A 25,314-nucleotide genomic window follows, 5' to 3' on the forward strand; every position below is an offset into this window, starting at 1 on the left:
CTATCCTTAGCTTTATTTCAGAGCAAGTGCATCCTGGAGATAGCAAATAGATGGTATGACTGAAGCATTTCAAAAAGATTTCAAATATCCACAGAAAGACATGAATCGGCTTTTCAGATTACATAGGAAAAATAAATTACTTACATGCACTAGCAGGAAGCAAACAATCATGCTGTAGAAGAAAGCTTTGCAAATACAAATTAGAAGTTTGCTCTTTAAGCATAAGGCCTGAAGCTAAGCATACATTTTCAGTGATGACCAAGGCATTGGTACATATGAACTAGAGCAATTCACTGTATACCGTGTTTCCCCTTTTTTAAGACGGAGTCATAATATAAGCCATGGCAGGATTTTAAAGCCTTTGTAAAATATAAGACATAACCCGAAAATAAGCCATGCCTGCAGGGTCGGCGCTGGGCATGGGAGAGAGGAGACTGAGCAGCCACTGCGGCATCACGCTGCCAGAGACTTGCAGCCACTGATGAGCTCTTGCCTTGCCGCCCTTTCTCCTGCTCCCGGGGGAGATGCAGCTTCCATCCCCCATTGCCAAGGAAACAGCCCGGGGGAGAGATGTCAGAGCTGAGGCGCCCCCCACCCATGGATCCAGCGTGCCGCCTGCCTGTTGCCGCTGCCGAAAACGGCAATGCTTAGGACCCCCCACTCCTTGCTCGAGGTGGAGTAAGGCCGCCCGAACGGTTCAGGGCTCGCTTCCGAATGCGCAGGGACAGGGCTGAGCCGTTAAACTGCTTGCAAACTCCTTGCCCAAAAGAAAGGTGTCCTGCAGAGCGCCGGATCAAGGAGGTGGCCTGCCAAGTCGGCGCAGCTCAGCACCGCACAGAGTGCCGGATTGAGGAGCCGGTCTGCAGAGTCAGCGCCCAGCAGCGCGGCGCTGGATTGAGGAGGCGGTGCTTCGTGCGGAGCTGTTGGGCGCCGACCTGGCAGGCCGCTTCCTTGATCCGGCGCTGAGCAGGACAACTTATTTTCTTGGGTAAAATAAATATAAGACGGTGTCTTAAAATGTGGGAAACACGGTATTATTTTAGTACTGGACACAAAATCAACCTTTGCTTCATGCGCTGGGAATCCAAAATGACCCCAAGGCTGTTCACCTCAGCCTTTAATGGCACAATTACCCCATTCAGGACCTGGGTGTCCCCCACATCTGCCCACCTCCTGTCCCCCAGAACCAGTAGTTCTGTATTGTTGAGTTTCAACCTCAATCCATTAATCAATTGCAGGGGTGGCCAACTCCCAAGAGACTGTGATCTACTCACAGAGTTAAAAACTGGCAGTGATCTACCCCCTTTATTAGGGGTTCAGGTCAAGCTTGTTGACCTTTTTTAGGGAGGGGGAAAGCCATGTTTTTTTGGCATCCAGGACAAAAATGTTGAGCTTTTTTTAGGGAAGCCAAACTTGTTGAGCTTCTTTGGGGGGGAGCCAGTGATTTACCACAGACGTCCAGTGATCTACCGGTAGATCACAATCTACCTGTTGGGCGTGGCTGATCAATAGCAAGGGATGAAGTCAGTTGCAGCTCAACAACATCTGCAGGGCTTAGTTCCCCATCCTTGCCATATAACCTGCAAGTCAAAGTGTGTACAATTTTCCAGGACCTTTGCTACCATCTTCTTGCCATCCTTCTCATTTTAAGGAGAAATGGACAGGGCTGATTGCATCCCAATGTCTTCAGCATGGCCTTTCTCTGAAGTTTAAATGAAATAAGCACCTCCCTCCCCACCCCCATTTTTTTTTAAAATCCAAGTCATGCAATGTTGGCCACAAAGAGAAATTTCAAGACTTCCAGCTTTGAGTAAATTGCAGTGGCAACCTTAATCAACCATGTTAGAGGATTTTCCAGACAGGAAAGTAAATCTGAAAACATCTCAAGCTTTCTTTAATATGTTTACATATTCATTTTATGCTAGTTTGCCACTGTTTAAAGGGGAGTGTTTTAAGCTTGCAGAATCTGGAGTTCATGGAAGTCAAGAGTCAAACATCAATGGACTTCAGAGGCAAAGGATAACTGACTATAAGGAATAATTGCACATGCACTCCTATCACCATGAGAAGAAGGGAGATTTGATTAAGCCATTTTGCTAGATTTCTAGTAAGTAAGGGTGAGGGAGACGATCAATTTTGTGTTTTCTCAGTTTCTCATTTTCCAATCTCAATTTCAGTTCTCCACATTCCCACATTAGTATGTGAAACTTTTTAAAAAAATGTCCTCATGAAAATCCATAATTATTTCAGTGTGAGTTTCTCTTATATACTTGTGGTCTGCAATTTCGCCCATTTTTGCAGAGCAATTTTCTTTAACATAATGCGTTGTTCTGTGCTATTTCCCCTCATTGATACATTTTTATGCACACTTTGCCCTAGCATTTGCCCCTTTTTTGCTTCGCAGAAGAGCTGCTCTGCAAAATTTGAAGACGCATGAATTCCGAAGGATGGCTGCGTTTTGATTTGTGCATTGCTTTGGAAAGTGTGATTTAGTAGGTTCACTTTTAAATGTGAACCGAATCAAATTTGTTCCCCATCTTTGCTGGTAAATGTTTTACTGGCAGCACTATAGAACTAAATTTGAGGAAAGAGGCAACCATGAAGGAGGTGAGAAGATGGTGAAAGAAGCAACCAGCAAATCTGCAAAGAGTTGCAGGGGAAAAAAACAGCATCAATGCAAGAGGTTGTAGCAGTACTGTAGCTTGTAAATTGCACTTGTGCCCATTCTGTTCTCAGAATAGATTGAGGCTATTAGTGTAGCTTTCATTGAAGCAGGGCCAGTCCGACTTTTAAGCAAACTGAGGCAGCTGCCTCAGGCAGCAGATGCTGAGGGACAACATTAAGGTTGTTGGAAGATGGGGCTGTGTGTGCCTGTCTCCCACCTTGTCCTATGCTCCCTTAATTAACCTTGACTGTTACCCTCAGAAGCCATGAAGGACAGTGTCCCATCACCAATGTTGAAGTAAGATTCGGATGTTGGTCTAGTCACCTTCAGTACATGTAACACAGGCAGGTTGCCACTCGAGCAGAAATGATGTTTCCACCCTAGATGTAGTGTTCAGCATAATTAACACATCAACATAAATGATTAAAATCAAGATAAAATTAGATTTAAAACGCCAATGAATTTCTATAATTCATAACGTCATTAAAACGAAGTTGCTGTTTTGCAATACTGAGCTCCATCTGTACAACTGTTGAGTCCTAGGATACTTAATCTCCCCAAACCCAGGTGAATATCTTTAGCCGACACCTGAAAAACAGCAGTGAAACCGGGGGGCATCATTTTTCACAAAGAAGGGAGTTCCTCTCACTGGTGGAGGAATGGGGGGCGGGGGGAGTGCACCACCCCGGCACCATCAGGGAGGGGGGTACCACCGTGGGGGCCCTGGACCTTAGCTGCCAAGTATCCCATTTTTCACGGGAAACTCCTGGATTTTAATCCGTTTCCCACTGTTCTCCCGAATGGAGAAAAATCCTGGAAACCCCCCTGATTTCCTACCTGCCAGGGAGCCTCCATTTTTGGGTGCTGCTCTGCCCATGTGTGGGCACCGGAAATAGGGCAGAGTGGCACTGGAAGTCGCTTCTGCACATGCCCAGCGGCCATCTTGGTGGTGGCTGCATGGCAGCGGCTGTCACCAAGATGGCCTCCACCATATGGCCACCACCAAGATGGCCACCGGGCATGCGTAGAAGCGACTTCCGGCGCTGCTCTGCCCTATTTCCGGTGCCCAACACATGGGCAGAGTGGTCCCAGAAGTTGCTTCTACGCAACGCCCGGTGCCGCGCCGCTGCTGATCCCGCATTTTTCAGCGGGAGGCTGGACACACACACCCCGCGCCAGGCACCAAGCCCCCATGGGTGGTGCGCCATGCCCCCAGGATGCTTGCCACGCCCCCGTGGGTGGCATGAAACACCCCTGGGATACACACCAGCCACGCTCCCACCTGCTCTCCATCCCCAATGCCGGAGCATGCAGCTTCGCCACTGGTTCCTCTGAAGTCTGGGAGCGACCCCTGAAAAGGCCCTGTCTCAAGCTACTTCCCAAGCCACTCCTGGTGGTGTCACCACAAGCAAGGCCTCATTTGTTGATTTTGAGAAACACAAACTGGCTGCTACCAGGAGAAAACGTCCATCAAGCACTTGAGTTCCAAATCATGTCGGGTTTTGTAGATTAATTCCAAACTCATGAGAAATTGATGCATGAAGCTTGATTTCGTCAAACCTAAAACCTATGAAGTTTGGCATCCTTTTACATCCATGTAATAATTGTGACCATTGCTTCCCAAGTCACTTCCCAGCTCGTCATTCTTTTTGTACAGATACTGCTTGTTCCTGAAGGCATCTGATCAGGCATGGGAAGAACAGAATGACGGATTAGATGGGACTTTGTTCTGGTCCAGTACATCTTCTGACATGTTTTGGGTGAGAGAGGCTTTTTACCCAATCTTCTTATGATCCTAAGGTTTTATCTCAAAACTGGGTGTGATTTCTTTGTTAATTTATATTGATTTCATTCTTATATTTTGAATCCGTTTTACCTTTGTATCCTATTGATGAACTGGTTATCTCCCGCTTGGACTACTGCAATGCGCTCTACTTGGGGCTACCTTTGAACGTGACCCGGAAACTGCAATTAATCCAGAATGCGGCAGCCAGACTGGTGACTGGGAGCAGCCGCCGGGACCACCTAACACTGGTCCTGAGAGATCTACACTGGCTCCCAGTACGTTTCCGAGCACAATTCAAAGTGTTGGTGCTGACCTTTAAAGCCCTAAACGGCCTTGGTCCTGTATACCTGAAGGAGCGTCTCCACCCCCATCATTCAGCACCAAGGGCCTTCTGGCAGTTCCCTCGCTGTGAGAAATGAGGTTACAGGGAACCAGGCAGAGGGCCTTCTCGGTAGTGGCGCCCACCCTGTGGAACACCCTCCCAGCAGATGTCAAGGCAATAAGCAACTATTTTACTTTTAAAAGACAACTGAAGGCGGCCCTGTTTAGGGAAGTTTTTAATGTTTGATGCTGTATTGTTTTTAATATTTGGTTGGAAGCCGCCAGATGGGCAGGGTATAAATAATAAATTATTATTATTTTTTTATTATTACTACTGCTACTACTTCATTAAAAGAATATTGGGCTATATTCAATTGCCATTGAGCAAGAGGAATGACTTCTAGGGGCACAACAGAACTTCCCTCTCCTTCCCTTGTGCACCCACTAAATCTGTTTTAGGGGATCCCCAAACCCTCTGGAGCAGATTTTGTGGTGGGGGAGGGGCATGCAGGGGAAGAGAAGGAGAGGAGGTTCCATTGCACTTGTGGAAGTTGTACCACTTGCATAATGATTAAGTTGAATTCGACCTTATATTGGTAATGTAAAATAAATATTCAATATTTCTTATCAAGCAGCTTGTTTTATTTTTACACTTTTATTTTAGCTTACTGAATACTGAAAAAAAAACGGGGAAATTAATAAAGAATGGTGATAAAATAATCTTCACCACACCATACTATGGCATGACTACAGAAGGAGCTGGGGGAAACAGCCAATATTTTTAAAAGTCACATCACTAGTGTCCTTAAAGCTCCTGGTGACCTTCTGACTGATCTGGGAGAGAGAAAACAGACAGGTTAGCAGCCTTCTGGTAATAAAATGAGGCAATAAAGTGCACAGAGGCTAATTACTATCATTGGACAACTAGGGCAGAGCAGGAAGTTAATGGGCTTAAAGTGCATTTGGCCTCTGTAGAGCAAACCTGTAAAAGGAACATTGTCTCCCAATGATAACATTTTCTCAGCTTTCAAGTTAAAAGGAGATGTCCCTGGTTCTCCATCAGCCAGCTATGCACATCCAACCTGGCATTTTTTTTATTTTTAAAAAGAGAAGTAATGTTCTTTCTTCTCCAGGTGCTATTTCTTTTCCAGGTGCTATTTCCTGGTTCCATTCCTTTATTGTTCCCCATGCTCGCTCCGCTCGGGTTTAGCTAGGATAATTTCTAAAAATTACAACAAGCACGGCGTATGCATTTGTTTCGTGGCGAATGTAAAATAAAATGAAAACAAATGGGGGGGCATTTATTTCATTTGTTTTTGTCATCAAATGAATGCAAGAGAAATGGATATGTTCCAAATGGGTATGCGTGCCTCCTTCAAAGCCTCTTCCTTTTGGAACTCAAAAAGTTTTGCATTTGCAAAAAACAAGAAAAACCCTCCACCAATACTGCCAACTTTTGAAATGTGGTGGTGTTGTTTTTTGGTGTGTGTGTTTGAAGAAGAATTGTATTAATAATAGTGCTAAGGAGATTGTTCCATCAGTGCATGCATTTTTGCTTGCCCAGTCAGGGCCGGCTCTAGGTAAGGTCCCGGTGGCGCGGCGTGCTAGGGCGCCGGGCCGGGAGGCGGGGCGCTGTGCAGCGAAGCCGCACGGAAACCGGGCGGGACGCTGCGAGGGCGGGGGCGCCGGAGCGATCTCCGCGCCTCAGTGCCAGGGCGCCCGATCTGCTCCAGACTGCCCTGTGCCCAGTGGAATGATCTCCCCTCTCTCTCCTCCCTCTGTGGATTGTTTTGGGAGTTCTCCCAATTCAGTTTGGGAGAGGATAAGGTCACACATAGTGAGCAGAGAAAAGGGAAAGCCCCATTGCACAAGTGGGCCTTGTTCTGCTTGCTTCTGCTTGTGCTGCTATTTAGTTGCTTAAGGTGCAAAATGTAGAGCTGCACACATTTCAAAAAGTGCGATGTAAACAAAATCTGCTCCTTTCCCCCTATGGGGTATCCAAGAGCCCGTATAGAGTCCCTAAGTGGGTTCCCTATATGCAGGAGAAAATAACAGAGGCCAACCAGAGAATATTGAGAAGCAAAGCAGCTAGTAAGCCTGATCTTTATTAAACCATAGCTGCCAAGTTATCCCTTTTTTAAAGGGATTTTCCCTTATGCTGAATAGGCTTCCTCGCGAGAAAAGGGAAAACTTGGCAGCTTTGATTAAACTCTTGCAACTGGGCCCTCACTCACCACATGCAGGAGGGAGGAGGAACCACGGTGTGCAAGACTTTTGAAATTGCCCACCCTGTAACTCAAGACCACCCCCAAATACATCATACATACATCACAGAAGGGGCTGTCTGCCTGGATACCTGACAATGGCCAGTGATTGCTTACTTGGGCAGCCTGGCCATTCTTTTGTGATGGTAAATACTGTACTTTAATTCCTGAATCCAGGTCACAGGCTCACCGTATTCATACACAAAGATGCCCTAAAGACAATTGAGAGATAAACAACTACCTGACATTTAGAAAATATCTGAAGGCAGCCCTGTTTAGGGAAGTTTTTAATGTGTGACATTTTAATGTATTTTAATCTCTGTTGGAAGCCGCCCAGAGTGGCATTATTATTATTATTATTATTATTATTATTATTATTATTATTATTATTATTATTTCCCATTACCTTCCTCCTTGCTGAGAATCATTTGGAGTAAAAACGGTTTCAGGATTGTTGTCCTGTACTGTTTCAGACACGTGGTTTACATACTTATGTATGTGTTTGCATTGTAAATTTATGAACATTTAATTTATATATTTGAGACCTTAAATTCTTATAACAAGTGGATTCCACTCTTTTTAGTACTGGTACAGCATCAGTTTCCATGCTGCTCTGAGCACTCATCACTGGAATCCTAAGTGAAGAGATTTCTCATCCTATTCCAAGGCCATTCAGGATGACATTTATCTGGTAGCTGTGCCTTCACTTTACACAACTGACTTTCTACTTTCGTCCAGGTATCCTGATGCCTAATTTTCAAGCCACTTCCTCTCCAAATGAAAATCACTATCAGTATGGCAAGCATTGGGAGTTTTAGTATTGATTTATGCCTTCGGTGAAGAGGTTAATTAAATGTGAATTTTAAGCTGACAACATGATTAGGGGACTGTGGAAACCTGAATTCATGAATACTTCCAGAGCTGTTAAATCATTTAAAATGAACAAGGAGTGGAAGAAAAGCATCTGTTGCCAGACACTGGATTAATACAATTCGGAAGACTTTAAGGCAAATAATGGATTCTTTCTCAGAAGCCTCAGTCCAGCTGTTCTTTCTTTGTTTGCATTTATATTGACATTAGTGCAGCATTTAATAATAAAAAAAGAACCTTAAAGCTTTTGAATTTGCACTTCTCACTTTTTCTTCCTTTCTTTGTTTCAGCTCTTAGTTTACCCTCAAGTACCCAGGAACAAGACTGTCTTAGGCTGCTACCAGGAGAATGTCAGCATGCATTTCTGAACAGTTCCCAAACCACAACTGAAGAATGTGTGAATAACAAGGACCAACTCTATACATACACATAAATATACACATGAATTCCTCACACATCTTGAGGAGTCAATAGCTGTACTCTTGTTACTACATATTAGCTCCCATGTTCTTGTCAGATACCAATAGATGAGTGGGTCATGGGTGCCTGAGAACCGGGGAGATGCTCCAGTCTGTAGCCCTGATGGCACATCATGTTGTGTATATATTGGTGGACTCCCATTTCTATCTCCAACAATAACAATCTTATTTTTTACATTACTTCCACTTTGTCTCTTTACAACCAACCACTGCTTCTTCAATCAACCAATAATATGTCATTACTGATTGACCTCCTCTCCTTTTTACAATGGGGTCCCTTTGATAATAGATCTGAAAGGGGCCACCAAGGTTTGTTAGTTCAGTCCGTTATCCAAACTAATGGACAAAAATAATGATCTCAGTGGCTTCTCTCTTGCCTGACCTCCTCTATCCTTTATCTGAAACACTCTTTCCTCTTCAACATGAGCTGCACCTGAAATTTCACTGGAACACTGAACCACAGCAATTGCAATGAAGTGTTCCTTCTAGTATTTGCCTTTGACTCTGGTTTTTCTCAAAACATTTTCCAGTGCAGAACCGTTGTTGGCATTTGCTTCTACGGGATGTAATAAGAAAGGAAACTGCTGCATTTCCCTTCAAATGATGCATTGCTTGGAATAAGGCTTCTTTGTTGGAGTGACCTTGCAGTGCTGGCATCCATCCCTACCTTAGGCTGCAAACTTACACCCACTCTACCCAGGCCTATGGGTTGCAGCAAAAAAAAAAAAAAAAAAAAATCCACTGTGCAAGCAGAACTATCTGCTCATGCAATGGCTTCCATTCATGGAATGAAACTTCATCTCCCATGTGCCCCCACCCACAGCTCCCTGGAACATTTATTTTGGGGGGAATTTCATGGGGTGTACAGGGGAGAAGTGCCATAATAATAATAATAATAATAATAATAATAATAATAATAATAATTTATTACTTATACCCTGCCCATCTGGCTGGGCCTCCCCAGCCACTCTGGGTGGTTTCCAACAGAATATTAGAAACACAATAAAACATCAAGCATTAAAAACTTCCCTAAACAGGGCTGCCCTCAGATGTCTTCTAAAAGTTGGATACTTGTCTATTTCCTTGGCATCTGATGGGAGGACGTTCCCAGGCCCGTCTTAACCACATTGAGTGCCGTGGCGCAAAGGTCTGCCGCCCCCCTGGACTCACTGCGGACGCAGAGAAGGGACATGGCACGGGTGGGCCGGGCGCCGAGGGCGGGCTGGGCTGCCTGGTCGTCATCCGGGGCGCCGCCGCCTCCACCTCTGGCGCGGAGGCCTCTGCTGGGGGGGGGGGCGGTGCCGCGCAGTGCCTGCCTCTCATTCTCCTCATGCCTCCGCCCCGCCCCTCCCCGCCCTGCCCTGCCAGGCCGAGGTCGGGACTCGAACCCGTGACGGGTGGGAGGCAAGGAGCAGGGCAAGCGGGAGGGCGGGTGGGCAGGCGGCGCCCGAGGGGTGGCCCGTCGAGAGGCGTGCCGGAGGCCTTGTCGTGAAGGGCGACTCCACCACACAGCCAATCGCCTTGCCCAGCCGGCACAGGAGGGGCGGGGCCAGGACGGGAAAGAGAAAGGGCACTGTGCAAGCTCAGGAGCTCCCTTGCCTGCCCCGCTGCATGCCCGGTTCACAGCTGCCGAGCCGTGGCCCCCAGACCACTTCCCTCGCACCCTCCAGCGCTCTCCACCGCCCAGCGCCATGGTTCACCGCGCCACTAGCCTCTATGGCTAGGACGGGCCTGGGCATTCCACAGGGCAAGCACCACTACTGAGAAGGCCCTCTGTCTGGTTCCCTATAACCTCACAGTGAGGGAACTGCCAGAAGGCCCTCAGAGCTGGACCTCAGTTTCTGGGCTGAATGATGAAGGTGGAGATGCTCCTTCAGGTATACTGGGTCGATGCCGTTTAGGGCTTTAAAGCACCAACACTATGAATTGTGCTCAGAAACATACTGGGAGCCAATGGCCATCAAGACCATATAACACCAGTCCTGATCTTTCGGGACTGGTGTTATATGGTCTTGATGGCCACTCCCAGTCACCAGTCTAGCTGCCGCATTCTGGATTAATTGTAGTTTCCAGGTCACTTTCAAAGGTAGCCCCATGTAGAGCACATTGCAGTAGTCCAAGCGGGAGATAAGTAGAGTATGCACCACTGTGGCAAGACAGTCTGCGGGCAGGTAGGGTCTCAGCCTGTGCACCAGATGGAGCTGGTAGTCCATCAACATAAGGAAGGTCACAAGTACCCCAGCCTTGAGCTAGGTGGACTGATGGTCTAATTTACTATAAAACAGCTGGAGCACTGTTAATTAACATTAGTCTGTGATATGTCCTAGTCCCCTTAAAGAAGATTCACCCCAGAAGTTTGATTTCTTAATGAGAGAGAGTTTCTTAAATTGTAAGGTACGTTGGTTGTCAAAATTTGAAACAGGGCCCCACCATCCTTTCTAAAACCCGTTAAAAGGGAAGTTCCTAGTTATTTCACATATAAAGAAAGAGAAGACCTTGAATTCTCTTTGTCAACTTATTCTACCCTGCAGCACCTTAAAGACCAACTAAGTTTTTATTTTGGTATGAGCTTTCGTGTGCATGCACACTTCTTTAGACGAGTTACCCCATTCAGGACCAGGGAGCACAGTTACCCCATTCAGGACCAGGGAGTCCCCCACACAGCCCTGTCCCCCCAAAACAGTACTTTTGTCTTGTCAGGATTGTCTTGTCAATCTGTTAGCCGCCATCCATCCTCCAACTGCCTCCAGACACTGGTATGAACAGAAGTCCAATTGCTGGATTAAACCCTACTCTCCACTGAATGGGACCTCTAGACATGCATAGGATTGTGCTGTTAGTTCCTGATCCATATTTATATCTGCAGCCCTCTTCAAGCATAACACAGATGAGTACACAAGGGTGGGCAGCTTGTGCAAGCACACAAGTTCTGCCCTCTCAATCCCAGTTTCCATCTCCAAGAGCCTCCATGGCTACAAGATGTTGGAAGATGACAAAAGCAAGGATGAAGGTGAGGAGTCTGTGCTCTTGTTCCTGTTGCTCTCCCTCCTGCGGCAATTTCCCAAATATATAATGCTTTTAAAGAGCTTCTATCTGTATCTAATAACCATATCTATCTGGAGCTAAACTAAGGTAGTTGAACTTGGAACCCCTTGGAAGAAATGGGACATTTCCCCACTTTGGGGGCAGCGCTGGGTGGGAAGACTGCAAGGAAGGAAAGGCAGCTAATGGCATTAACATCAAATATGAATTTTTTAAAAAAGGAAATGACATCAAACAACAACATCAAATTAAGCAAGCAATGGAAGAGAAACCAAATTTCCAATTACAGGTAGGTAGCCGTGTTGGTCTGCCATAGACGAAACAAACAAACAAAAAAATCCTTCCAGTAGCACCTTAGAGACCAACTAATTTTGTCATTGGTATGAGCTTTCATGTGCATGCACACTTCAAATTTCCAGTGTGTGTCAGGTTGTTAGGCCAAGACCAAAGTTCACCAGAACAGTGCAATCTTAAACAACTGTCTTCATTTCTCATTTTTTGCACTCTTAAATTCAGTTCACATTGCCATATCAATTTTCATTTTCATTTTCATTTTTTTTTAATTCACAAAAAATTCACCAGTGTTTACTGGACTTTTTTTTTTGAAAAATATACAGTACACCTTCTTGCAGAACCATTTACTCTAATATAAGGCATTATTGTATGCTACTTTCACTAATCCCCTTCATGGATCAATGCCTTGTCGTGGCGAAGGGGCTTGAATAACTCAGAGAAGCTATGAGCTATGCCATGCAGGGCCACCCAAGATGGACAGGTCATAGTGGAGAGTTTTGACTAAACGTGATCCACCTGGAGAAGGAACTGGCAAGCCACTCCAGTATCCCTGCCAAGAAAACTCCATGGACAAAGACAACAGGCATATAAAAGTTATGACGCTGGAAGATGAGCCCCTCAGGTCGGAAGGCGTCCAACATGCTACTGAGGAAGAGCGGAGGACAAGTACAAGTAGATTCAGAGCTGATGAAGCGGCTGGGCCAAAGCCGAAAGGATGCTCAGTTGCGGATATGCCTGGAAGCGAAAGGAAAGTCCGATGCTGTAAAGAAAAATATTGCATAGGAACCTGGAATGTAAGAACCATGAGTGGAGGTAAGCTGGATGTGGTCAAAAATGAGATGACAAGAATAAATATCGACATCCTGGGCATCAGTGAACTAAAATGGAAGGGAATGGGCGAATTCAGTTCGGGTGACTATCATATCTACTACTGTGGGCAAGAATCCCGTAGTAGAAATGGAGTGGCCCTCATAGTCAACAAAAGAGTGGCAAAAGCTGTAATGGGATGCAATCTCAAAAATGACAGAATGATCTCGATACGAATCCAAGGCAGACCTTTTAACATCACAGTAATCCAAGTTTATGCACCAACTACCGGAGCTGAAGAAAGTGAAATTGACCAATTTTATGAAGACCTACAACACCTTCTAGAAATGACACCAAAGAAGGATGTTCTTCTCATTACAGGGGATTGGAATGCTAAAGTAGGGAATCAAGAGATAAAAGGAACAACTGGCAAGTTTGGCCTTGGAGTTCAAAATGAAGCAGGGCAGAGGCTAATAGAGTTCTGTCAAGAGAACAAGCTGGTCATCACAAACACTCTCTTCCAACAACACAAGAGACGACTCTACACATGGATATCACCAAATGGGCAGCATCGAAATCAGATTGATTATATTCTCTGCAGCCAAAGATGGAGAAGCTCTATACAGTCAGCAAAAACAAGACCTGGAGCTGACTGTAACTCAGATCATCAGCTTCTTATAGCAAAATTCCAGCTTAAACTGAAGAAAGTAGGAAAAACCACTGGGCCAGTAAGATACAATCTGAATCAAATCCCTTATGAATACACAGTGGAAGTGAGGAACAGGTTTAAGGATTTAGATTTGGTGGACAGAGTGCCTGAAGAACTATGGATGGAGGCTCGTAACATTATACAGGAGGCAGCAACGAAAACCATCCCAAGGAAAAGGAAATGCAAGAAAGCAAAATGGCTGTCCAACGAGGCCTTACAAATAGCGGAGGAGAGGAGGCAAGCAAAATGCAAGGGAGATAGGGAAAGATACAGGAAACTGAATGCAGATTTCCAAAAAACAGCAAGGAGAGACAAGAGGGTCTTCTTAAATGAGCAATGCAAAGAAATAGAGGAAAACAATAGAATGGGGAAAACCAGAGATCTGTTCAAGAAAATTGGAGACATGAAAGGAACATTTCGTACAAAGATTACCATAATCAAGGACAAAAGTGGTAAGGACCTAACAGAAGCAGAAGACATCAAGAAGAGGTGGCAAGAATACACAGAGGAATTATACCAGAAAGATATGGAGGTCTCGTACACCCCAGATAGTGTGGTTGCTGACCTTGAGCCAGACATCTTGGAGAGTGAAGTCAAATGGGCCTTAGAAAGCACTGCTAATAACAAGGCCAGTGGAAGTGATGATATTCCAGCTGAACTATTTAAAATTTTAAAAGATGATGCTGTTAAGGTGCTACACCCAATATGCCAGCAAGTTTGGAAAACTCAGCAATGGCCAGAGGATTGGAGAAGATCAGTCTACATCCCAATTCCAAAGAAGGGCAGTGCCAAAGAATGCTCCAACTACCGCACAATTGCGCTCATTTCACACGCTAGCAAGGTTATGCTTAAAATTCTACAAGGCAGGCTTAGGCAGTATGTGGACCGAGAACTCCCAGAAGTGCAAGCTGGATTTCGAAAAGGCAGAGGAACCAGAGACCAAATAGCAAACATGCGCTGGACTATGGAGAAAGCTAGAGAGTTCCAGAAAAACGTCTACTTCTGCTTCATTGACTATGCAAAAGCCTTTGACTGTGTCGACCACAGCAAACTATGGCAAGTTCTTAAAGAAATGGGAGTGCCTGATCACCTCATCTGTCTCCTGAGAAATCTCTATGTGGGACAAGAAGCTACAGTCAGAACTGGATATGGAACAACTGAGTGGTTCAAAATTGGGAAAGGAGTACGACAAGGTTGTATATTGTCTCCCTGCTTATTTAACTTATATGCAGAATTCATCATGCGAAAGGCTGGACTAGATGAATCCCAAGCCGGAATTAAGATTGCTGGAAGAAATATCAACAACCTCAGATATGCAGATGACACAACCTTGATGGCAGAAAGCGAGGAGGAATTAAAGAACCTTTTAATGAGGGTGAAAGAGGAGAGCGCAAAATATGGTCTGAAGCTCAACATCAAAAAAACCAAGATCATGGCCACTGGTCCCATCACCTCCTGGCAAATAGAAGGGGAAGAAATGGAGGCAGTGAGAGATTTCACCTTCTTGGGCTCCTTGATCACTGCAGATGGTGACAGCAGTCACGAAATTAAAAGACGCCTGCTTCTTGGGAGAAAAGCAATGACAAACCTAGACAGCATCTTAAAAAGCAGAGACATCACCTTGCCGACAAAGGTCCGTATAGTTAAAGCTATGGTTTTCCCAGTAGTGATGTATGGAAGTGAGAGCTGGACCATAAAGAAGGCTGATCGCCGAAGAATTGATGCTTTTGAATTATGGTGCTGGAGGAGACTCTTGAGAGTCCCATGGACTGCAAGAAGATCAAACCTATCCATTCTTCAGGAAATCAGCCCTGAGTGCTCCCTGGAAGGACAGATCATGAAGCTGAGGCTCCAATACTTTGGCCACCTCATGAGAAGAGAAGAATCCTTGGAAAAGACCCTGATGTTGGGAAAGATTGAGGGCACTAGGAGAAGGGGACGACAGAGGACGAGATGGTTGGACAGTGTTCTCGAAGCTATGAACATGAGTTTGACCAAACTGCGGGAGGCAGTGCAAGACAGGAGTGCCTGGCGTGCTATGGTCCATGGGGTCACGAAGAGTCGGACACGACTAAACGACTAAACAACAACAACAACAACACTTTCACTAATATGTATGAGTTTATGAACAGTTTCCTGTTATATATGCATTTCTGTGCATGTTGCTTGTTTGGAGAACTGCGTTGCAAAATCAGAAGGAGTGCAAATTCTGAAGGAGAGCTACATTTTGATCTGTGCATTGTTTTGCAAAGTGTGAATTAGGTACCGGTAGTTTTGCATTAAAGTGAAAAATGAACCAACTTTGCTTCCCTAAAACGAAGGAGTGACAGTTATCTCTCTCTAGGAAGGGAGTCTCAATGCTCCCACTAAACCTGAATTTCTCCTTTACAAAATGCTTGTAAGATTGGCCACAACTTTTTTTGAAGATGGTTCTTTTGAGGTAGATATGCCGGCACAGAGAGTTTAGATGTATCCTTAACAAGGGATGTACTGATCACTGAATCAGTTGGAAGCATGAGGGTCATCTAGGCCAACCCTCGGCAATGCAGGAACCTTTTGCCTAACTTGGTGCTCAAACCCGCAACCCTCAGATTAAGAGACTCATGCTCTACCAAGTGAGCTATTCTGTTGCCCCACGCAATGCCTGCTGTGATTCCCTGATGTTGTAGCGGGGGTGTTGAGTGGCATTGCAATTTAAGTAAGTGCAGAGCAGCAGTTCTCCCTTGGTTCTTCTAGAAACACTTCCAACGATCAGCCAGTTGTTAATTGCACATCTGCTGATACGTAAATTAATTACGCTTATTTTATTTTATTTCAAAAAGAAATCATACTTTATTCCAGAAGTATGGCTGATATTTGCAAACGCAGAGTATTGTTTGCAAAGAAGTCTCCTGTCAAAATTGGTGTTCCTTGTGCATAATTTAGCTTCATATTTTATCCCCCTAACAGTTTTTATTTCCAGAAACATAGCAGGATGTGATTATTATTATTCTTTATTACCGATTCATCCACTCTGCAAGGTCTCTTGGCACAATATTTCCTTCCATGGTAATGACACCTTCTTAGATTCAGGTTGCAATCCTATACACAGACTCATCAGCAAGTAAACCTCACTGAAGTATTGACTTCTGGCTAGCCATGTACAGACTTGCTCAGGCCTATTCATACAATCATAGAATCACAGAGTTGGAAGGTACCCTGGGGGTCATCTAGTCCAACCCCCTGCAATGCAGGAATCACAGCTAATGAAGAAGAGTCAACTACTTCCTGTGAGAGTCAGTTCCACTCTCAAACAGCTTTTACTATCAGAAAGTTCTTCCTAATGTTTAGTTAGAATCTCCTTTCCTTTAACTTGAACCCATTGGTTCAGATCCTCACCTCCAGAGCAGTAGAAAACAAGCTTGCTCCATCTTTCATGTGACAGCCCTTAAGATATTTAAGATACTGTATTTCTTTCCAAGTAGAACCACCAAACGAATCCTTGAACCCCACAATTGTTTGGGGGGCGGTGGCGGATGGTAAAACCTGCGGCTCAGAACTGGAAGTCCTGCCTGAATGCCATTTGAGACTATCTAGCCCCTTTCTCTGACTGGTATGCAACCACAGAGAAAGTTCTAGAATGCCATCTCCTCTTAGAGTGCTGGGTTTAGTGGGACTTCCCCTACTTTCTCTCTTACACACAAAATTCTAAACTTTTGATTGACTCCCAGCCCCAAATGGAAGAAGGGGCAGATTTTCTTCCCCAAGAATGATCCTAAAAGGAAAGTGAAGATGCATTTGTTGATATAACAATCAATAAATTCTGCTAGACCTCCTTAGTAATCTGGGGCCACGTGGATATTTTTTGGCGTTTGCCTCATGGTCACAGAGACAGGCTCAAGGCAACTCAAAGCCACAAGTTGAAAAGTTGAGGACACACCAAACTGCTTCTTCAGAGCCCATCCCCACTCATTAGGATTACGTCTGAATGGACCCTTTCTCCTGGCAGAATCTTGTACAACACCTATAGCTCACATTGCTTTCTCAACCATCTTAATCTCCACCTCCCACCAAGGCCTCCCTTTGAAGGGAATTCAGAGATCCAGGGATTAGTCAAATTGTCCTGAAGCTGAGGCTCCAATACTTTGGCCACCTCATGAGAAGAGAAGACTCCCTGGAAAAGACCCTTATGTTGGGAAAGATTGAGGGCACAAGGAGAAGGGGACGACAGAGGATGAGGTGGTTGGACAGTGTTCACGAAGCTATGAACATGAGTCTGACCAAACTGCGGGAGGCAGTGGAAGACAGGAGTGCCTGGCGTGCTCTGGTCCATGGGGTCACGAAGAATCGGACACGACTAAATGACTAAACAACAACAAGTGCAGTTGTTGCGGGTGGCACTGTGGATGTGGGTGGTGCTGTGGGTTAAACCTCAGAGCCTAGGGCTTGCCAATCAGAAGGTCAGCAGTTTGAATCCCTGCAGTGGGGTGAGCTCCCGTTGCTCGGTCCCTGCTCCTGCCAACCTAGCAGTTTGAAAGCACGTCAAAGTGCAAGTAGATAAATAGGTACCACTACAGCGGGAAGTTAAACGGCGTTTCTGTGTGTTGCTCTGGTTCGCCAGAAGCGGCTTTGTCATGCTGGCCACATGACCTGGAAGCTGTACGCCGGCTCCCTCGGCCAATAACACGAGATGAGTGCTGCAACCCCAGAGTCGGTCACGACTGGACCTAATGGTCAGGGGTCCCTTTACCTTTACCTAGTGCAGTTGTCAGTGCCAATCAGCTGATGTCACTGGACTCCAGTTTACAGCAGCACCAGCCAACATGGCTAATGGTCAGAGATGCTGGGAGCTGGAGTCCATCAACATATGGAAGGTCATAAGTACCCCAGCCTTGAGCTAGGTGGACTGATGGTCTGATTTACTATAAAACAGCTGGAGCACTGTTAATTAACATTAGTCTTTGATATGTCCTAGTCCCTGAAATAAGATTCACTCTAGAAGTTTGATTTCTTAATGAGAGAGAGTTTCTTAAATTGTGAGGTACGTTGGTTGTCAAAATTTGAAACAGGGCCCATTATTTAGCACCATCCTTTCTAAAACCTGTTAAAAGGGAAGTTCCTAGTTATTTCACATATAAAGAAAGAGAAGCCCTTGAATTCTCTTTGCCCCCAATCAAGGATTAAATCTCTGCTCCAATATGCTGATTGGTGCCCCATCTTACTTCTAAATTCCTTCAAGCAAGCAAAATTGATTGTCTTGACTGAACTGAACCAATGCAAACAAACTTCAATAGAAGCCATGTTAAAAATGGTCTACTGCCCTCCTGTCAACCTTGTGGATTCCTCATGGGGTGTTCTCTCTTTATCCCCCCCACTCTAAAAATAAAAACTTGATGCACACCATAACTAATATTCAAATGTCACCAAACCCTAGTTGAGAGGGTGACATTTACAGCTCTCTAGAAAGCCCCATTGCACCTGGCTCTCTGGATAAATAAAGTAACAACAAGAGGAAGAAAACCAGTATATGAACATTTATTTTTCAATTCTCCCCCTTTCAATTTTTAACTGTACAGGTAACAGATTTATCTATGGACCTCACTAACCTCTGCAAATCCATCTCATACCCAGTGACAGGATTTGTGAGAGCAATACAAGTACTTGCCTCATTATACAGCTCTCGGTTTTTAACATTTACAGAGGGTGGAATAATTTGGGTTTGTTTTGTTTTGTTTTGTTTTAAAAGAATTGAATAATTCTGTTAAAATATGATTTTTATTAGGAATGAATGATTGGAAGAAACAATTAAAAATATTTCACTTCCGAAAAGACTGGATTGCCAAGGGAATTGTACTCTGTACACACAATTTCCCCCCACTTTTATTATGAAATGTCTGCCCTTGGATTCTGCTACCGTCATGTCTGCCATCCATAGCTTCTATCCACTAAATCACATAGACAGTCTGTGTTAAATCCAAAGTAATATCATTGTGCACCCAGTGCTGATCCTCATCCATTTTACAGGAGAACTCGTTCCCCACTGACGTTTCCAGAGGGGTAGCCCTGTGTAACGAAAAAAGGTCCTCCCTCTCTATTACTAAAAATGCGCCACAGGAATCCAGGGGTGAAACCACCACCCCCCTCTTCTCCTGCCGCCTTAAAATAAACCCCTGTTACTTGGGTTCCTTAGTAAAGAGAGTCTTCCAGCTTACGTGGCCTGGTATCATGAGAAACTCTAGGCTGTTTGACGGAATAACCTCCTGCCTACAGTAAAGGGTCTCACTCAGTTTGATTCCCCACTGCAAAAGTTTGCCCTTTCCACTCTGGCAACTTTGTAGCACCCCAGGTTATCCTCCTAAGCCTCCTCAGTGTAACTCTAAGACACAAACCGTTGCCTCTATTCCTGAGGTAAGTTTTGTCCTCTATTGAGCCACCACTTCTGTGAGTTTAGATACCCAGCTGGAATAACTAAGCACATTCACTAACATTTAAGAAAGCTTTATTTAGACTAGATGACTTTTAAATGCGTAATGGTTTCATGTGTACAGGCTCTTAGATCATATTCTTAGTTTCAATTAACAATGGCTAGATAATATTAAATTAAACTCCTCAGAACACTTTAAGACCTCCTACGCCTACCCACACTCTCCCTCGCTCCCACAACCCTCTTCACCGAATTAACTGCCTCCCATTCCTTTTAAACTCCTGGCAGTCCCGCCCCTCAGGAACGGAATGCGTCATTTATCCAGGAGGTTGGGGTTTAACTCTCTGCACCCTGGAGTTCTTTTGCCCACCAGGCCAATCTGTCACACCCTGTTAGTCTCATGCAGCTAAAACAGTGGAGCTTTTTGTGGCTAGTAAACTTGTTATGGAATATGGTGCGCAAAGAGTTATGCTGAGCTGCAGGTGGGGGTGAAGAAGGGATTGCTTTCTGTTTCACCCCACATGCAGCAGTGTTTCCATTCCGCTGGATCTCTCCTTCCACCAAAAACTATGTCATTCGCCTTGCTATCCACTATGGTGAAATTATGTAGCTTGTGCAACTGACGCAAGTCATTACATCAATTACATTGTCATTAACTTATTCTACCGCGCAGCACATTAAAGACCAACTAAGTTTTTATTTTGGTATGAGCTTTCACACTTCTTCAGGTGAAAGCTCATACCAAAATAAAAACTTAGTTGGTCTTTAAGGTGCTGCTGGAAGGATTTTTTAATATTTTGTTTCGACTACGTCAGACCAACACGGCTACCTACCTGTAACTTATTCTACCCCATTCAATTCAACACAAAAGGAAACACAATCCAAATGGGAAGAGGGAAATGTAACACTGGGGAACAAATTTTTTGTTGCATTGACACCTGCAGTTGTTCTAACCTAATTTCAACGTGCTGATTTCATATCTGAAGTCGTTTTTGTTTTGTAAGCCCTGGGTTTTTTGCAATTCATGTTTTTCACTTTTCACCTGAATATTCATTTTTCACAATGCAAGAATTAAATATTTTATTAAACACATAGCCAAAGTAGTACAATATGATTATAAATGTAAGTGACTTATATAGCATTGAACATGACATGTATATCTATGTACAGTTGGAGGTATGCAAACAAAATGTATTCCCTTGGAAAACAGTATATACAAGCTGTTGTAAGAATTTGTGCTTGTATTTGAAAACATTTACCTTCAGTATTTAATGCCTTCATGAACTGTTTCATCAAGCCATCTTTTTTCATGTCTCCTATGTCAAATATGGACAGCTATATGTTCAGTAAAGCTTAATTCAACCACATAAAGGCAAAAGGCTTTGAGGTCAATATTGGTTTATGAGATCCTGAACTGTAATAATAAATCAGCAAGATTGCATCCTTACCTCCTATGTAAATAAAACTCAATGACTGAAACAGGAGACTTGGGCTGAGTGATCAATGGAATGGCTGTGTGAAACAGGTGCATCTTCAAATGTTGAATGAATGCCAGATAGGTAGTGCATTTCACAAAACAGGTGCCAGCAGTAGAAATTCCTACTTCCACATCACCACAAGCAAATAATCATTAAGCTGTGGGAGGACTTGCCTGGTTCCATATGTATATCTGAATGTCCTTACTCAGCAATGGCAGGGAAGATGGTCTTTTAGGAAGTAATATGCCAATGCTGCTGTTACCATAAACTTGTGATCCCCATACTATACTTCCCCAGTGGCCAAACGCGAAGTACAAGAATAGCTGCAGAAACCTGAGACAACACTGAAAGGCACCAGTATCCCTGACAAGTTGCCTGACACCTGCCAACCAAAACACTGCACACCAGCAGTCGGGCGACATCAGCAGTACGTAGAAGCAGAGAGATTGAAAAGCCTCTCTACTTAGAATTCCCCAGGAAAAGGGATTCATTGTCGAAGCAGTCTGAGGATTGGTAGTCTCGGAAGAGCGCAGAGTCTCCTTAACAACTCTCAGCACTCATAACAAACTACATTTCACAAGAAGAAGAAGAGTTTGGATTTGATATCCCGCTTTATCACTACCGGAAGGAGTCTCAAAGCGGCTAACATTCTCCTTTCCCTTCCTCCCCCACAACAAACACTCTGTGAGGTGAGTGGGGCTGAGAGACTTCAAAGAAGTGTGACTAGCCCAAGGTCACCCAGCAGCTGCATGTGGAGGAGCGGAGACGCGAACCCGGTTCCCCAGATTACGAGTCTACCGCTCTTAACCACTACACCACACTGGCTCTCTTTTGCGGGAAGGCAGGAGGGCTGTTCAAAATGGTATCGTAGAGCTTTAAAATGTGTGATGCAGATGTGGACTCGTGGCTACCAGTAAGTGAATCAATTTCTTTTTTCTTCCGCTCCTCTGCTTGGTGCATCAAGAATGAGAACAAAAGGTCTAGTGGGGTTTACAAGTATGCTTTTTTTAAAGAAAAAAAATCTATCAATATCCTGACATCGAAACTATTGGTTTTGTTTCACATAGTGAATTGCACTCGTGCTTGGAAGCCTCTGGCTTGAGAGCCTCAAGTCGAAGACAAATTAGTCACTCTGCTGCTGCCTCTCTGCCACAACTGGGCTGTAACAGAGCGCTCTCTCCATCCTGAGTGGATGAACCTAGATATTAGGGTCTTCTGGATAGCAGGAAGTGAAGGAGGAAAGCCTATCGAACATTCGCAGCCCAGTGGGAAATGCTGAAGGCAAATGGATACATCCAAGGCAATTGGCCAATCTAAGGCTTTTAATTCAATGCAGTACCAGGTACATTTTATTTAGTGGCAGGATTATTAGAAAACACCTGTCACCTTGGCAACCTGGCACATTTACAAATAGACCCAGGGAGAGAGAAAGACACCTACGCAAAGTGGGTGGACTAATGGAAACACCTGCTTCCAACATATCTATACAGCTCCAAAAAAATGTCAATTGGTGTGTCAGACAAAAAAAAGGGGGGGTGCTATTATATGTTTTCCACTTCCCTGATCAGTAAGAAATTCCAGGGACAATGCTGAATGACAGAATGCATGGTTGTAATATTTGATTTATTTTCCTATGAACAAACAAATCATGTGCAAAGCGGCACATTTAAGGGACAGATGATTCCTCCCAGACTGCAACCTGAGCACTCCTATATAAAAATGAACCTCCGGTTTTGGATTCATCTCATTTCCATCTGTCTGTAAGTCCTTCTGCCTGTCTCCATATTTATATGAATGCAGTCAGGAAGAAGCAGGGCTGCACAACTCACAGCTTATTCCCTGGGGGGGGGGAGAATTTATGCGCCACCCATCCCCATTTCCAACACCTTCATATTGAGCAGGGATAGGGAACCTAAGCTCTTTGGATGTCGTAGGACTGTGAAACTTCTGCTTGGGTCTCTCCTCTGCTCCTGTAGCTCTCGGGGAGATGGCCAGTTCTGAACGCAGCCATCTGCTGTGGGGACCTGGCACTTCTCCCTTCCTACGTCCTTTGTCCTCTCAGTGCAAAAATGATCCAGATCAAAACTTGATGGCTATTTCTTTATTAATTTATAGTAAAGATAAAGGACCCCTGGATGGTTAAGTCCAGTCATAGGCTACTATGGGGTTGCAGCGCTCATCTCGCTTTCAGGCCTCAACGTTTGTCCACAGACAGCTTTCCGGGTCATGTGGCCAGCAGGACTAAATTGCTTCTGACACAACAAACACTGTGACAGAAACCAGAGTGCACAGAAACGTCATTTACCTTCCCGCTGCAGCGGTACCTATTTATCTACTTGCACTGGCATGCTTTCAAACTGCTAGGTCGGCAGAAGCTGGGACAGAGCAACGGGAGCTCACCCTGTTGCGGGGATTTAAACTGCCAACCTTCCAATTGGCAAGCCCAAGAGGCTCAGTGGTTGAGACCACAGCACCACCCGCATCCCTAATTAAATTTATAACCAAACAACACAAGCGAACAAGGGATAAAACCATTTTTAAAACAATTCCAATGCAGATGCAGACTGGGAAGGCCTCGACTCAAAAGGCTTGTTGTAAAAGGAAGGTCTTCAGTAGCTGCTGGGAAGACTACAGAAATTACACCTGCCTAACATTCAAGGGAAGGGCATTCTAAAGGCTTGGTGCCACAATACGAAAGGAATGACTCCAACATTGTGTGAAACTGATTTCCAGATAAGATGGTACCTGCAGAGGGTCCTCACATGCAGAGTGCAGCAATTGGTTGGGGGTGAGACGATCTTTCAGGTACCCAAGCTGATGCCTACAGTATTAAAATCACTCTCCTAAACTCAAAACTCATATTCTTTTTGTATGGCATGTGTTATGCCAAACCACACAGACTCAGGTCAGTTTTCTAAGATGGAGAATAAGCCTATCTCCTGTTCTGCAGTGAGATTCTCTGTCCCTTCACCACATTCACCTAGTGTTATACAAACTAATTTGTTGCAGTTAATAATAGACTGCACACTAGCCGCTTTTCAAAAAATTAAATGAAAAGAAAGCAGAGGCTTTTGGTGAGCTATAAGGGACACCTACTGGTGGACAGAGGCATTGCAGCCTATCAGCTCTGGCCTTATAGATGGAGAAGATGATGCTTTTATTGATCAGAGGGGTTGGAGAGACGCGACGCGACATTACAGTTTCTATATGTGTGCTTGTTCTTTGATCAATAGGCTAACAGGGAGGAGGAGTCAGGAGGGAATGCAAAAGGGCATTTGGTTTAGCCAAGCTTCAGCTCTGACATGTATCTGAATTGCTCAGCTCTGCGGGAAATTGCTGCAGGTAAACGGGTTAAGCAGCCTCTCATGCCATCCTGGCAATGACTGACAGTTCAGCTGCCTGTCTCCTGAAGCTGCTCTTCGATAAAAGAAAGAAAAGAAGAGGCAAAGACGTCCAATGCAAGTTTCGGGATGCTTCAGAAATGTGATATTCCGCAAATGCCAGCTCAAACGGACTTGATCCACGTTTGATGTGTGCAGATACTGGAAATCAGTTGTCCGCCAGATTTAATGCCTCTATTGATACTGCAACACAATTATGAACAGAAGAAGAGCTCTCCTGAATGAGGGTCACTGCATGGAGGGTATGTCATGAGCATTTTTGTCTGGCTGGAATGTGTTCTTGAACTTTGATAATGCCTCTTCCTTGCTTGGATAAAGAAAAGAGAGAGGGGTGTCTGGGCATAAAAACTAGCCCTCTACACAAAGGTAACATTCCTATTTGTTGCTCTGCTCACTTTTGCCTCCGACCCCTTGCACTTCTGGCAAGTGGGCCTTGGAAGGCTGCCCAGAATGGTACAAGGCCTGTGAGCTGAAAATGTTTCCCTATCCCTGGGCTATAAAAAGCACCTAAGAGAATTCCTAGGTGAATGCCTCACCAGAATCTGTCACTTCAGAATTCTGCCTGTGAAATTTTTAACACGGGCTGCCTGAAGGATGTACAAAAGCAGCCCCATGTTTCTTCCCTGCCTTGAAATGTCTTGATTTATGTGAAAAATGCATGCAAATCCATTTGATGCAGGCTTCGTTTTTTGAAAAGTGATGCTTCCTCTCCTTCTGCTCTGAAAGAAATGTTTGCTAATAAAAAGTCAAGGCATACACACACACACACACAGCAGGATTCACAACTAAGATTAT

This window comes from Zootoca vivipara, chromosome 15 (genome assembly GCF_963506605.1).
Source record: "Zootoca vivipara chromosome 15, rZooViv1.1, whole genome shotgun sequence".
Classification (NCBI taxonomy): Eukaryota; Metazoa; Chordata; class Lepidosauria; order Squamata; family Lacertidae; genus Zootoca; species Zootoca vivipara.